The following is a 5,847-nucleotide window of genomic DNA, read 5'->3' on the forward strand; positions in this document are numbered from 1 at the left end:
CCAGGACTCCTTGACACTAAACCGCTGTTCAGGAGCTCTTGCTTTGCATCCATCTGCCCCAAGAAGGGTAATGGAGAATATCTCGCCTTCCCCTGGCTTTCGGATATCCTGTTTTCTGTTTGTGGCCCAGCGGGGCTCCTGTCTTCCCAGGGGTAGCCAGGGTATCCAGTGTGCAGACTTTCCTCCCCACGTGCCTTGCTGCTGATGCTGATACTGCGCGTGCATCTCGCGGCTCTGCAGTCACCAGTGACCCCTAGCGTCTCCCCGGCTGCCCTGCAAGGATTGCAGCAGGATGCAGCGAAAGCCGCAGCTCTCTTCTGGGAGCTGGTGCGTTGGGGAGGGGTTCACATCTGTGCTTTCAGAGCTGGAGGCGTGCATTTGCCTGGAGAACAGAGTTGTCTTGAAGCATAGCGCCCTTGCCTTGCTCTCTCGGGACTCTGTACTTCTCTGTGCAAAGATAACTAACTACCTCAACCTAACACCTGGGCTAAGGACAGAAGTTGCACATAAACTGGTATAAATGATTGGAAACTGGTTCAATGCTGTAACACAACAGAAGTTCAGTGCACATAAACCTCTTTCAGACTGGCTGAAACCAGCTTAAGGTAAACCGGGGTGGATGTGTAGTGTCAGACTTAACCGATTTAGGTTAAATTCATTTATTGAACTTCTGTCCCTGGTCTCCCACCAGATTCAAATTAACTCACAGTCCCCCTGCATCCAAGGATGCTTTGCACCTCCCCCTCAGAGTGGGCAGGCTAGGCTTGGCCCAAGCTGTCTGCTCCAGCCAACCCAAGAGGCGTGCTCTAGCGCCCCCCGGCTTCTGGCCTGGGCCACTGCAGGCACGTGTCTGCATTTCCAGAATCAAAAGTGAATGTTTGTTCATTTGCTTATTGGTTCAATCTACGCAGTTTAGACTAACCTGAGAAGACTGAATCGATTCAGCCCTGGGCTTTTTTACTGTGTACTTAGCGGCAGGGACAAAACACCCATCAGCAATATGGACTCTCTTGCACCATCCCGAGTGACAACTCCTGCAAGTCAAACACCATTGAAACATGCCTTTCTCTTTTTGAGAACAGGATTGAGGGTTTGGGGTAACTCCCTAAGTGGCGGGTCTGGGGACAGGGTGCCTGTCCCTTCCACAATTGACTTGGCTTTGTTAAAGCAGAAAAGAGGTGGAGGGTGTGCAAGGAGATACTGCAGCATCAGAGCTTAGATTAGCTGTGCTGGGTGGCTCTGGGCACTTCTTGGCTTGAACGGTTGGCTTGAAGTCCTCTGGCAAATCTTAAATATCGGCAAGGTGAAGGATTTTCAGGCTGAGCTGGGAGAGAGATGGAGACCTCCCCCCCAAGCTCCGTTGTGTGCACAGGCTTTGGTGAGCACCTGCCATTGAACACCTGGAGCTCCTTGTACCTGTGCAAGCCTGTAGAGAGGATGGACCGATTTGTGGCAAATACTGTGGCCAGTAGGGACGTTGCTTTGTGGCTGAGGAAAGCTGTGTATTTGGGAGGAGCAGGTTGGATTTAAAAGCGCCCGTCTTGATGCTTAACCTGACGGTTCATAACCCAGTTAAACCTTAGTATAATTTCTCATGTGAAGGGACTAGAGACCTCTTAATGAACCTTTGCAGGGAGCAGCCTTGCTAGATAGGATTAGGACTAGATTAGTGGGGACCCCGTACAATGGTATGTCAACCCCAGGGTTGATGATGTGCTTTGCCTTTTGCAAACAGCTCTTTAACAACTTAGAGCTGGGGCATTTGCAGCTCCCCCCTGTTTTGTCCACTCTTCTGCTCCTAGTTGGACTAGCTTGGCGTCTTTAGGATCTGATTAAATGCTTTGATATTAAACCTATCGGACAGCAACTGCCTCCATCTAAGGGGAGAGAACGGGAGCATTGCAACCTCCTCTTTTAATGGACTTTACTGCCTGCACTGTGGTAGAAGGGAACGACCTTAAATTTATGACCGCCGTAACCCCCCCACCCTGGCAGAACTTGAACTTGGAGTTGGGGGTTGCTCTTGTTGGTGTGTGCTGCCATCTCGAGGCCGTTTTCTTGCAAGGGTTCGAAGAGAAGAAATCTTGCCCTCTAGCGTCCCTGGGATGATCGGTGCAGCAGGGCCTTTTTCTGCAAGTGCCGCTGGGAATCCTGTCTCCAAAGCAGACCAGGAAGCGAATGTGTGCTGTTTTTAGTGTTTGTCCCCACTTCATTGTAAGCAGGCTGGGAGTCAATGGGATCCAGGCTTGTTCTGGGGAGTGGGGCTGCAGAAGCGGTCTAGACATGGGAACTCAGTCCCTACATTTTGGTGCTGGCTTCAGGGAGACCAACACAGGGGTGCTGGGCACTGAGCCTCTTTGGCAATGACTTGCTTTCCTAAAGCTGTGGTGCATTGCCTGCAGCTACTGACAGACCTTGCATAGGGATAGACACGGAGATGAGGGATATGTAGAGCAGAGCGGGAAGAGGAGCAGGCAGGTAAAGGATGAGGGGCCTTGGAGGAGAAACTAAACTTTGGGAGAGGCAAGAAGGAAACGAGCAGAGATTTGAGGACTAGATGTGGGTGTGATGTGACAGGTGTGCACAGTCCTTCAATCTCATGTGCCTGAGGAAGGGTGCCTGTGCCCGAACACTTGCAAATAAAGAACATTTTTTGTTGCAAATATTTAATACCTATTTTTTTGCAAATATATAATAAAAGATATTGCCTCCGCCACACGTTTTTGATTCCACAATCCTTAAATGCTTTCAGATGGTGCTGGCAGGTGCTGTTTGTCCCTGTCCATTGTGCCCTTGAAGCCCAAACCTGTGCATACTGCCAGGACCTGACGTGGGCAGCTCATGCAGCTGGCAGGAGAGACCGCTGTGGGTGCAGCTCCCTGGATGGAGGCAACGGGACCAAGCAATAGGAGGTTCCTCTCATGACATCCAGGATGGAGCAGGGATGGAGCAGCAATCTCATGGTTGTGGACAGCTCTCAGCAAGTGGAGGAGGAGATTGGATTATGTGGAGACAGATAATCAGCATCTGCCTCTGGGCGGGGATGCAGGACTGCGCAAAGACAGCCAAGAAGTCCAGGCGTGTTGCGTGGTCCATGCCAACAAGGAGATCTGTGTTCTGTAAATCCAAGACCATCCCTCTGACGCCAAAACCAGTGTCCTTCCAAGGCATCCTCCCTGGCTAGGTGCTGTTTCTCTGCATCAGGTTTGCAGAACTGTCCATTTTATTGCCATAGCTCTGATCTCATGTCCCCCCCCCAGAACAGCCGCAGGCTTGTGATCCCCTTTCATTAGGGCCCTCAGGGCCTTCTCCAGGCCACAGCATGAAGGTCAGGTGCTTTGCTCGAAGTGCATCTCGGTGGAAGAGCTGCCACAGGTTAGATTGGTTACCAGCTTTCAAAGTAACCCTCTTGCTCCTTTATTTGGAGTATCCTATGAATTTAAATGTTTTACCCCCTGGGCAGTCTTGTTTTAAATGCTTATTGGCTTTTTCCTGGCCCCCCCCCCCCATCCATGGAAGCAAACATTAGCATTTTAATACCCAAAGTTAATTACGTTCACTAATGGATTTAAAAAGGTAAAATTAGATCTGGCACTTCTTAATATTCATGAACTCGCCTCAGTACCAGCCGGCAGCATGATGCGCTGAAGTGTGTGTGGGTTGCACGCGTGTGTACACATGCACACGTATGCTCTCCAGATGGATTATTTTAAGATTGTTCTCCGTGTATATTTTGAGCCTGGCGAGTGTGATCGGTGGATGAGGGGCCGATTTAAGAAATGAAATCAGAGCTCTGGTATGTTGATGAAGGGGATGGTGAGAGGCGGATGCCTGTGCTCGTGATGTCCCCAGGGGTCCCTTTCGTGTCCCTAATTCCTGCCCCTTCCAAACCAGCTCGGCACACAGGATTTCCACAGGACAGCCACTTGATGGCAATGTTGCTCCATGCCTGCTCGCTGTCACATGTTCTGGCTGCCCTGAAAAAACCAAAATCAGGTGTCCTGAGCATTGAGGGCTGCTTGGTGCCTGCCAGTCTGTAATGCGGCGTTATCTGGGGCACTGTCCCGTGTTGCCAGTCGGCTCAGTTCCCGTGAGCGATGACCAGCAGCGTCTTCCAAAACGTAGCCTCAAGTTCCTCCTGGTTCCTCTCCTCTTGAATGGCTTTTGATTTGCTCCTCCCTTGCTCATGTGTGGATGTGCATATGGTCTGGATGACTATTGCTTCCACCCCTCTCCCCGTGCCCTGAATGCATCGCTGATCAGATAGGATTTCGTTGAACGCATGGGGAAATTTGACCTGTTTTAAAAGTGGGCAAAATGGCACTGGTTTTTAAGTGCAAAACATAGGACGGTTTGGGAGCTGTGACCAGGGGAAGGCTCCGGTTTTCTCTTTTCTCTGACCTCCCTGTTCAGAAGTGACTTCGATCCGTGCAAAGTAATGTTCCTGTAGGAGCAGTGGGATTTTTTGGAATGGGCAGGACTTGGCTGGTATCCCAGCATTGCCAGGAGGGGCAGTGCTGTGTTGTGCCATGCATGGAGGAATCGGTCTTCCCCATGCTGTGGTCCTGGGAGCAGGGAGGGCTTGCTAGGATTGCTAAACTACACCTGGCGACCTTGCATCTAGCAAAATCTCCCGTATCTTGCAGCATTGCGTGTGTACAGTAGATGCATATGCGGTGCCCAGATCTCTTGTCTGTGGCACTTTGTGACGTGGGGCATGTTAAACGCCCCAAAAGCATCTGCTTGCAAATCTCCCTGGCTTTCCCCACCCCCTCGCCTGCCATATCCAAGCGTCACTTTCTCCCCACCCTTGCCTGGCAGGCCTGCGCCTTTCTGCGCAGAGGCGAGGGAGTAGCCGCCTGCAGCTCCCTTTCCCAGGCCCCTTTGAGATGGCCCCCCCAGATATTCAGTGCCCCTTTGGCTTTGCCTGCTTCCATCCATCCCTCTGAAAAAATATCCCGGGAGCTCAAACACTGCTCTGCCTCGCTGGGGAAAAGCAGCTTGCAACAAAGGCCACACTCCCTAGAGAACTCACGAGCTGTAAAAAAGGCTCTATTTCTACTACAATCCCCCTAATCTGGGAATGTCCCTGTGCTGCATTTAGGAAAGCCACTCTCTTGACAGCCTGCCTGCTTAATTGTTTTAAGATGCAGCATTTTTTTTAATGAGTGGCTTCTTCCAAGAACACGTGTTAGTGTGTCCGGACCCTTGCGCTCCTGGATGCTCGGGACAGTCCCTTCAAACCCTGCCTGTTGGGCAAGCAAGAAAAGGGCCAGACTCCTCCATGAATTTGGAGTCACGCCGTTGAGTTAATTCGGGTTTGCACTGCCTCTGGGCTGCTGCTCCCAAGGAGCAGGGCGGAGGGTGAGCTCGGGGAAGCGCTCCCCTAGTGAAAGGCTGCACTGTTCAGCCTGCCCGGGTGCTCTTTGCCGCCGATTGCATTTGGACGTTATGTCTGCAAATTCCAGGTTTCCATGGCATTTGCATTCCCTTCCCGTACTCGTCCGCCCCGGGGAGCTGGAACGAAATGGGTGAATGTTGTCTTCGGATGGGTTTCTTCTTTTTGCAGCTGGACATGGGCTCCTTCTGCTGCCGAGGAGCGGTTCTCCAGCTCTCTGGGTCTTCTCCCAGGCAGAGATGCTAAAGGTACTTGAAGCGTTTTGGCTGCTGACCTCTCGTGACGGGTCCACAAAACCCCGTTCGCCCGCAAGTGTTGCACGCATATCAAAGCATCCCATCCTGCAAAGCAAACCGAGCCCCAGGTTGTATTCCTGGCTCTAGCAGTGACCGCTTAGACAAGACACGTCACATTTTTTGTGCTTTGATTTCCCCCCCCCCCCCCCCCCC

At 51.7% G+C, this 5,847-nt stretch overlaps 1 long non-coding RNA gene across 1 annotated transcript in view; it reads left to right on the forward strand.

Moving 5' to 3' along the window:
* Window positions 1–2,755: 2,755 nt before the first annotated feature.
* LOC109296642 overlaps window positions 2,756–5,847 on the forward strand; it is an 86,234-nt gene continuing 83,142 nt past the window's right edge. Inside the window, exon 1 of the long non-coding RNA XR_002097012.1 lies at window positions 2,756–3,184. This is a non-coding gene — a long non-coding RNA (uncharacterized LOC109296642). The remainder of the gene's footprint in view (window positions 3,185–5,847) is intronic.

The sequence above is a fragment of the Gavialis gangeticus genome, unplaced genomic scaffold, assembly GCF_001723915.1.
Source record: "Gavialis gangeticus isolate Ggan-Ray unplaced genomic scaffold, GavGan_comp1, whole genome shotgun sequence".
NCBI lineage: Eukaryota > Metazoa > Chordata > Crocodylia > Gavialidae > Gavialis > Gavialis gangeticus.